At 39.7% G+C, this 10,075-nt stretch overlaps 1 protein-coding gene across 8 annotated transcripts in view; it reads left to right on the top strand.

Annotated features, from left to right (window-relative positions):
- The window catches only part of CCDC30 (coiled-coil domain containing 30), a 188,876-nt gene that overhangs the window by 37,069 nt on the left and 141,732 nt on the right, over positions 1-10,075 (top strand). The gene's annotated exons all lie outside the window — the stretch shown is intronic.

Here is a 10,075-nt window from a genome sequence, read left to right as displayed (position 1 = left end):
TCTCAGCTCACTGCAACCTCCGCCTCCTGGGTTCAGGCAATTCTCCTGCCTCAGCCTCCTGAGTAGCTGGGATTACAGGCATGCACCACCATGCCCAGCTAATTTTTTGTATTTTTGGTAGAGACGGGGTTTCACCATGTTGACCAGGATGGTCTCGATCTCTTGACCTCATGATCCACCCGCCTTGGCGTCCCAAAGTGCTGGGATTATAGGCTTGAGCCACTGCGCCCGGCCGTCTTTCATTTTCTTAATAGTGTTTTATAAAGACTAGAAGTTTTAAAATTTTGATGGAGGTGAATTCATCAGTATTTTCTTTTATAATTTTGTGATAGGATACAAAAAGCCTATTTAAGAAATCTTTGTCTGCTCTAAGGTCATAAAATATGTTTCTTATACTTTCTTCTAAATATTTTATAGTTTTAGTTTCTACATTTAGGTTTATGATCTACTGTAGGTAAATTTTGTATATACTTATATAATTTTTTAGGTAAAATTGAGAGGTTTATTCATTTTCAATATATATCCAGTTATTCCAGAAATATTTGGTAAAAAGATTTATTTCCTTACTGATTAATGTTGCCATCTTTATTAAAGACATTATGAAGGCCTACTTCTGAACTCTGTATTCTATTCTGTTAATCCATGTGTTTATTCTTAGAACAATTCCATGCCATAACTTTATTGTAAGTCTTGAAATTATAAGGTGTAACATCCCAAACATTGTGAGTTTTTTCCTTAAAAGTTGTTTTGGGTATTCTAGGTTCTTTGCATTCGCAAATACATTTTAGAATCGGCTTGCCAATTTTGATATAAATGTTTGCCAGGATTTTTATTGGGATGACATATAATCATCAGATAAATTTAGGGAGAATTTATATTTTAACAATATTGAGTCCTCAAATCCATGAACATGGTATGTATTTCTATTTATTTGGGTCTTCATCAATATATCTCAGCAATGTTTTGTATCTTTCAGTACATAGATCTTATACATATTTAATTAAATTTGTTCTTTTTCAAAATTGAAACATAATTTATACAACATAAAATTTACATACTCTTTTAAAATGTACAATTCCGTGGTTTTTAGGATATTCACCAAGTTGTGAAACAATCACCACTGTCTAATATCAGGACATTTTTATCCCCCAAGAGAGAACTCTATATCCATTAGTATTCATTTCTTACTTTTCTTCCTGTCCCCCTTCCCCCAGCCCCTGGCAACCACCAAAGTACTTTCTGTCTTTGAATTTGGCTTTCTTGTACATTTTACATAAATGAAACCATACAATATGTGGACATTTGTGTCTGCCTTCTTTCACTTAGCATAATGTTTTCAAAATTCATATTGTAGTATGAATCAGTACTTTATCTTTTTCTATGGCTAAATATTTTACTGAATGGATTTTCTTTTTGAGGCAGGGTCTCATTCTGTCACCCAGGCTAAAGTGCATGATCATTGCAGCCTTGACCTCCCAGATTCAAGCAATTTTCCCACCTTAGCCTCTTGAGTAGCAGGGACTATAAGTGCCCACCACCACACCCAACTAATTTTTGTGATTTTTAGTAAAAACAAGGTCTAGCTATGTTGCCCAGGCTAGTTGCAAACTCCTGAGCTCATGTAATCCTTCCATGTGGCCTCCCAAATGCTGGGATTATAGAGCCACTACAGTCCACCCTTAGTGAAGTGGCATTGTTATCTGGGGTAAATACCCAGGGTTTGTCATCTTATGCTAGGAAGATTAAAGACATAGACACACGTGGTGGGTTAAGTAGTGGAAAGTTTAATAGGCAGAAGAAAGGAGAGAGGAGAACAGCTCTCTCACTTGTGAGAGAGAGGGGCATCCAAAAGGGAAAAGCTGGCCTATGGCAGACCACAGCAGATTTTATGGGCAGGCTTGAGGAGATGGCGTCTTGTTTATGCAGGGCTCACGAATTGGTTTGACCAGGTGTGTGACATTTACGTAGTGTGTGGAGAAGGCTTGTCACCCCATGCTAATCTTAATATGCAAATGGACTTTCCACTTGGCCAGAACCATCTTGTCTGCTCCATACTGTACATGTGGCTGGCAAAGAGAAGGGAAGATGGAGCTGCCATTTCAATCATACCTAGTCTCAGGTAGCCTTTTCCTATTGGCACAACTGTTGGCATTCACCTGTGCCAGCTTCCAGCTTACTTGTCTATGTCTGCAGCTCAAGTTTACAGGCTGCTGTTTGTTAGAGAAGAAAATTATTTGGGGCTGCTTTTTATTAAAAGTAAAACCTTACTGAGGACTTCCTTACCCTCACTATCTGCCTAAATAATTTCTTTTTAACTCCTATATCATTCCCCCTCAGGAGTGGTAACCCTGTTATTAGGGGGTATTAGATGATAACTCCTTCTGGCTATTTTCTGCCAAAAAGGGGTGCCCTATGAGGAACAGCATCTAGGGCTTCTCCTGGGGTCAGTCTAAGGGTCCTCAGATGAAAGGCATGTCCATGCATGATTCTGTCTGCAGCACCATTTGGAGATTGATTGCTGTCCACCATTCCAATGGGTTGTAAATACTGGTTCGCCTCCACCACATGCTCCTGAAATGTTAATGTCAGTATAAAAGTAAGATTTTTTTTTTTTTTTTTTTTTAGGATAAGTGGCATTGGATTTGGGTGGCTAGAGTAACTTCAGTGTTAACCTTGGCTAAATCTTTCCTGCAAGTATTAATTCTTTCATGACTTTCACAGACCATTTATGACAAGCTTAAGCTTTCTTACTTGTCCTAATTCTCTTTAGGATAAGAATTTACCATACAAGATCCTTTCTTATATAAAATCTATTTTCTTTATAACCATCTTTGCATAGCTAGGGTGTGACATATTACCAAACCCAATAAAAAGTCCTACTGCAGGCCGGGCACGGTGGCTCAAGCCTGTAATCCCAGCACTTTGGGAGGCCGAGGTGGGTGGATCACAAGGTCAAGAGATCGAGACCATCCTGGTCAACATGGTGAAACCCCGTCTCTACTAAAAATACAAAACATTAGCTGGGCATGGTGGTGCGTGTCTGTAATCCCAGCTACTCAGGAGGCTGAGGCAGGAGAACTGCCTGAACCCAGGAGGCGGAGGTTGCGGTGAGCCGAGATCGCGCCATTGCACTCCAGCCTGGGTAACAAGAGTGAAACTCCGTCTCAAAAAAAAAAAAAAAGTCCTACTGCAGTGAAAGTAAAACCTTCATGTTTACTTCTTGTCAATAGTTATTATTCCTGCTATAAGGACAATAATTAAGCAAAATACTACAGCAGTGGAAACTCTCTGTCTAATATTTCAGTTGGAAGGTTGTACCATGTATAATTCTATCACAAACAGTGAAGTACAGCAATTCCCACAAGGGTAGTGTAGTAGATCATTTTCACCTAAAATTTTACTTTCTAAGATATAGAATTTCCTTTTTGGGAGGTCTATAATGTTCCTTGGGTTTTTGTTGTTGTGTTGTTGTTTTTGAGATGGAGTCTTGCTCTGTCACCCAGCCTGGAGTGCAGTGGTGCAGTCTTGGTTCACTGCAACCTCCGCCTCTGGGGTTCAAGCCATTCTCCTGCCTCAGCCTCCCGAGTAGCTGAGATTGCAGGTGTGTGCCACCATGCCCAGCTAATTTTTGTATTTTTCATAGAGATGGGGTTTCACCATATTGGTGAGCTGGTCTCAAACTCCTGACCTCATGATCCAACCTCCTCAGTCTCCCAAAGTGCTGGGATTACAGGTGTGAGCCACCACCATGCTTGGCCAAATTCCTTGGTTTTATTTTCTCAAAGAAACCTTTCAGTTATGAGCAACATACTCACTTTTATTGCCTGGCAGGATTTTCAGGATAATTGCCCAGAACTAGCATATGATCCAGATTTTTACATTACCTGTACATTTTTGTTTCTCCCAAGCTGCAGGAGATCATTACTTGATTCACAGGAATAAGCAGGGCTAGTCTAAAATGTAGGCAAAAAACCTTAAAAACAACCAATGAAACAAGAGTTAAATGACAAATGTATGATAAGTTTTTGGAGCATAATTTATTTCTCTTAAGTCTTCATTTTCAGTAAAAACAAATTATGATAGGATCACGTTGTTTGTAGAATAAAGTTTAGTCGTATACTTGACCTGATTATTTGCATAAAGTGCAGCAAGAATAATTATTTCTACATAGGTCTTTTGGATTGGCTTTCATGAAATTCTGCTCCACAAGGAATCTCAGATTGGACCTTTTAAAGCCAAGTCCAGGGTGCTGTGGGTTGTCAGCACAGATCTGAGTGGACATTTAGTCTGGAGTGCCTGTGAGATGGAGCTTCCTGCTCCGCAGAAAGAGGGAGAGCTGAAAGCAGGGAGACAGGTGATATGGCTTGGCAGTTCCCACCCCCACAAAGAGGAGCAAACTGAAGCCCTATTGCTTGACAATTTTGCAGCCAGCATATCAGTTCAAGCTTGAGCTGGGATGATCAAGGTTGGTTGATTGATGAGGTGGTTATAATTTCACCTGTGTAAACAAAAGCCAGAGGGAGCTTACACAGCAACTGGACTGAGCCTGTGGCAGCCCAGCAGCACCTCTTCAGGCAGACAAGGGACAGACTGCATACTCAAGAGGTTCCCTGACCCCCGTATAACCAAAAAGATGCCTCATATGGGAGAGCTCTGGCTGACATTGGGTGGGGGGTACCCTTCTGGAATGAAGCTAACAGAGGAAAGATCAGGCAGCAATCCTTGCTGTTCTGGAACCCCTGTGGGTGATTCCCAGGCAAACAAGGTCTGGAGTGGACCGCCAGCAGTCCTACACCAGAGGGGCCTGACTGTTAGAAGGAAAACTAAAAAACCAAAAGAAATAGCTTTGACATCAACAGAAAGGACATCCACTAGGAGACCCCATCCAAAATCATCAACGTCAAAGATCAAAGGATAAATCCACGAAGATAGGAAGAAACCAGTGCAAAAAGGATGAAATCACCAAAGACCAGAACACCTCTCCTCCAAGGGATCACAACTCCTCATCAGCAAGGGAACAAAAAGGGATGGAGAATGAGTTTGATGAATTGACAGAAGCAGGCTTCAGAAGGTGGGTAATAACAAGCTTTTCTGAGCTAAAGGAGCATGTTCTAACCCACTGCAAAGAAACTAAGAATCTTGAAAAAAGGTTAGACAAAATGCTAACTAGAATAGCTGCTTAGAGAAGAATATAAATGACTTGATAGAGCTGAAAAACACAGCACAAGAAATTCACGAAGCATATACAAGTTTCAGTAGCCGAATCAATCAAGCAGAAGAAAGGATATCAGAGATTGAAGATCAACTCAATGAAATAAAATGAGAAGTCGAGATTAGAGAAAAAAGAGTGAAAAGAAATGAGCAAAGCCTCCAAGAAATATGGGATTATGTGAAAAGACCTAATCTACGCTTGATTGAGGTACCTGAATGTGACTGGGAGAATGAATCCAAGCTGTAAAACACACTTCAGGATATTATCCAGGAGAACTTCCCCAACCTAGCAAGGCAGGCCAACATTCAAATCCAGGAAATACAGAGAACACCACAAAGATATTCCTCAAGAAGAGCAACCCCAAGGCACATAATCATCAGATTCACAAGGGTTGAAGTGAAGGGAAAAATGCTAAGGGCAGCCAGAGAAAAGATTGGGTCCCCACAAAGGGAAACCCATCAGACTCACAGTGGATCTCTCGGCAGAAACTCTATAAGCAAAGAGAGTGGGGGCCAATATTCAATATCCTTAAAGAAAAGAACTTTCAACTGAGAATTTCATATCCAGCCAAACTAAGCTTTATAACTGAAGGATAAATAAAATCCTTTACGGACAAGCAATTGCTGAGAGATTTTGTCACTACCAGACCTGCCTTACAACAGCTCCTGAAGGAAGCACTAAACATGGAAAGGAGCAACCAGTACCAGCTACTGCAAAAATGTACCAAATGGTAAAGACCAACGATGCAATGAAGAAACTGTGTCAACTAATGGGCCAGCCAGTAACAAAATGGCAGGATTGAATGTAACAATATTAACATTAAATGTAAACAGCCTGAAAGCCCCAATCAAAATACAAAGACTGGCAAATTGGATAGTAAGTCAAGACCCATCAGTGTGCTATATTGAGGAGACCCATTTCATGTGCAGAGACACACATAGACTCAAAATAAAGGGATGGAAGAAGATTTACCAAGCAAATGGAGAGCAAAAAAAAGCAGTGGTTGCAATCAGAGTCTCTGATAAAAAGGACGTTAAACCAACAAAGATCAAAAGAGACAAAGAAAGGCATTACATAATGGTAAAAGGATCAGTGCAACAAGAAAAGCTAACTATCCTAAATATATATGTACCAAATACAGAAACACCCAGATTCATAAAACAAGTTCTTAATGACCTACAAAGAGACTTAGACTCCCACACAATAATAGTGGGAGACTTTAACACTTCACTGTCAATATTAGGCAGATCAATGAGACAGAAAATCAACAAGGATATCCAGGACTTGAATGCAGATCTGGACCAAGCGGACCTAATAGACATCTACAGAAGTCTCCACCCCAAATCAACAGAATATACATTCTTCTCAGCACCACTTTGCACTTACTCTAAAATTGACCAAATAATTGGAAGTAAACCACTGCTTAGCAAATGCAGAAGAAGGGAAATCATAAATCTCTTAGACCACAGTGCAATCAAATTAGAACTCAGGATTAAGAAACTCACTCAAAACAACATAACTACATGGAAACTGAACAACTTGCTCCTGAATGTTGACTGGATAAACAATGAAATGAATACATAAATAAAGATGTTCTTTGAAACCAGTGAGAATGAAGACACAACATGCCAGAATCTCTGGGACACATTTAAGGCAGTGTCTAGAGGGAAATTTATAACACTAAATGCCCACATGAGAAGCAAGGAAAGATCTAAAATCGACACCTTATCATCAAAATTGAAAGAGTTAGAGGAGCAAGATTGAAAAAAAAAAAACTAAAAAGCTAGCAGAAGACAAGAAATAACTAAGATCAGAGCAGAACTGAAGGAGATAGAGACACAAAAAAATCCTTCAAACAATCAATAAATCCAGGAGCTGGTTTTTTGAAAAGATCAACAAAATAGACCACTAGCCAGACTAATAGAAAACAGAGAAGAATCGAATAGATGCAATAAACAATGATAAAGGGGATATCACCATTGATTCCACAGAAATACAAACTACCATCGAGATTACTACAAACAATTCTATGCACATAAACCAGTAAATCCGGAATAAATGGATAAATTCCTGGACACTTTCACCCTCCCAAGACTTAACTAGGAAGAAGTTGAATCCCTGAGTAGACTAATAACAAGTTCTGAAGTTGAGGCAGCAATTAATAGCCTACCAACCAAAAAAAGTCCATGTCCAGGTGGGTTCATAGCCAAATTCTACCAGATGTACAAAGAGGAGCTGGTAGCATTCCTTCTGAAACTATTCCAAACAATAGAAAAAGACTGAATCCTCCCTAACTCATTTTACGAGACTAACCTCATCCTGATACCAAAACCTGGCAGAGATACAACTGAAAAAGAAAACTTCAGGCCAATATCCATGATGAACATTAATGCAAAAATCTTCAGTAAAATACTGGCAAACCAAATGCAACAGCACATCAAAAGCCTTATCCAGCACTATCAAGTAGGCTTCATCCTGGGGATGCAAGGCTAGTTCAACATACACAAATCTATAAACATAATCCATCACATAAACCAAACCAAAGACAAAAACCTCATTATTATCTCAATAGTTGTGGAGTAGGCCTTTGACAAAATCAACAGCCCTCTATGCTAAAAACTCTCAACAAACTAGGTATAGATGGAATGTATCTCAAAATAATAAAAGCTCTTTATGACAAACCCACAGCCACTATCATACTGAACAAGCAAAAACTGGAAGCATTCCCATTGAAAACTGGCATTAGACAAGGATGCCCTCTCTCACCCTTCCTATTCAATATAGTATTGGAAGTTCTAGCCAGAGCAATCAGGCAAGACAAAGAAATAAAGGGTATTCAATTAGGAAAAGAGGAAATCAGATTGTCTTTATTTGCAGGTGACATGATTGTATATTTACAAGACCCTATCATCTCAGCCCAAAATCTCTGTAAGCTGATAAGCAACTTCTGCAAAGTCTCAGGATACAAAATCAATGTGCAGAAATCACAAGCATTCCTATACACCAATAACAGCAGAGAGCCAAATCATGAGTGAACTCCCACTCACAATTGCTACAAAGAATATAAAATACCTAGGAATACAATCAACAAAGGATGTAAAGGATCTCTTCAAGGAGAACTACAAACCAATACTCAAGGAAATAAGAGAGGACACAAACAGATTGAAAAACATTCCATGCTCATGGTCAGGAAGAATCAATATTGTGAAAATGGCCATACTGCCCAAAGTAATTTATAGATTCAATGCTATCCCCATCAAGCTACCAATGATCCTCTTCCCAGAATTGGAAAAAACCACCTTAAACTTCATATGGAACCAAAAGAGAGCCCACATAGCCAAGACAATCCTAAGCAAAAAGAACAAATCTGGAGGCATCATGCTATCTGACTTCAAACTATACTACAAGTCTACAGTAATCAAAACAGCATAGTACTGGTACCAAAACAGAGATATAGACCAATGGAACAGAACAGAGGCCTCAGAGGCAACACAACACATCTACAACCATCTGATCTTTTATAAACCATACAAAAACAAGCAATGGGGAAAGGATTCCCTGTTTAATAAGTGGTGTTGGGATAACAGGCTAGCCTTGTGCAGAAGCTGAAACTGGACCCCTTCCTTACACCTTACACTAAAATTAACTCCAGATGATTAAAGATTTAAGCATAAGACTTAACACCATAAAAAACCTAGAAGAATGCCTAGGCAAAACCATTCAGGACATAGGCATAGGCAAGGACTTCAGGACTAAAACACCAAAAGCATTGGCAGCAAAAGCCAGAATAGACAAGTGGGATCTAATTAAACTCCAGAGCTTCTGCATAGCAAAAGAAACAATCATTAGAGTGAACTGGAAACCAACAGAATGGGAAAAATTTTTGTGATCTACCCATCTGACAAAGGGCTAATAACAAGACTCTGCAAAGAACTTAAACAAATTTACAAGGAAAAAACAAACAAGCCCATTCAAAAGTGGGCGAAGGACATGAACAGACACTTTCCAAAAGAAGACATATATGAGGCCAACAAACATATGAAAAAATGCTCATCATCACTGGTCATTAGAGAAATGCAAATTAAAATCACATTGAGATACCATCTCATGCCAGTTCGAATGGCGATCATTAAAAAATCTGGAGACAACAGATGCTGGAGAGGATGTGGAGAAATAGGAACACTTTTACACTGTTCGTGGGACTGTAAATTAGTTCAACTATTGTGGAAGACAGTGTGGTGATTCCTCAAGGCCTTGAAATAGAAACACCATTTTAGCCAGCAACCCGATTACTGGGTATATACCCAAAGGATTATAAATCATTCTACCATAAAGACAAATACACTTGTATGTTCATTGTGGCACTGTTTACAATAGCAAAAACCTGGAACCAACCCAAATGCCCATCCATGATAGACTGGACAAAGAAAATATGGCACATATACACCATGGAATACTATGCAGCCATAAAAAAGGCTGAGTTCATGTCCTTTGTAGAGACATGGATGAATCTGGAAACCATCATTCTCAGCAAACCGACAGAAGAACAGAAAACCAAACACCACATGTTCTCACTCATAGGTGCATGTTGAACAATGAGAACACATGGGCACAGAGAGGGGAACATCGGCCGGGCGCAGTGGCTCACGCCTGTAATCCCTGCACTTTGGGAGGCCGAGGCGGATGGATCATGAGGTCAAGAGATTGAAAACATTCTGGCCAACATGGTGAAACCCTGTCTCTACTAAAAATACAAAAATTAGCCAGGCGTTTGGCACGCACCTGTAGTCCCAGCTGCTCGGGAGGCTGAGGTGGAAGAATCACTTGAACCCAGGAGGTGGAGGTTGCAGTGAGCCAAGACTG

The sequence above is a fragment of the Cebus imitator genome, unplaced genomic scaffold (genome assembly GCF_001604975.1).
Source record: "Cebus imitator isolate Cc_AM_T3 unplaced genomic scaffold, Cebus_imitator-1.0 Scaffold136, whole genome shotgun sequence".
In the NCBI taxonomy this organism is placed as follows: domain Eukaryota; kingdom Metazoa; phylum Chordata; class Mammalia; order Primates; family Cebidae; genus Cebus; species Cebus imitator.
Note: the sequence above shows the minus strand (reverse complement) of the source record. Positions and strands in the feature narration are given on the sequence as shown.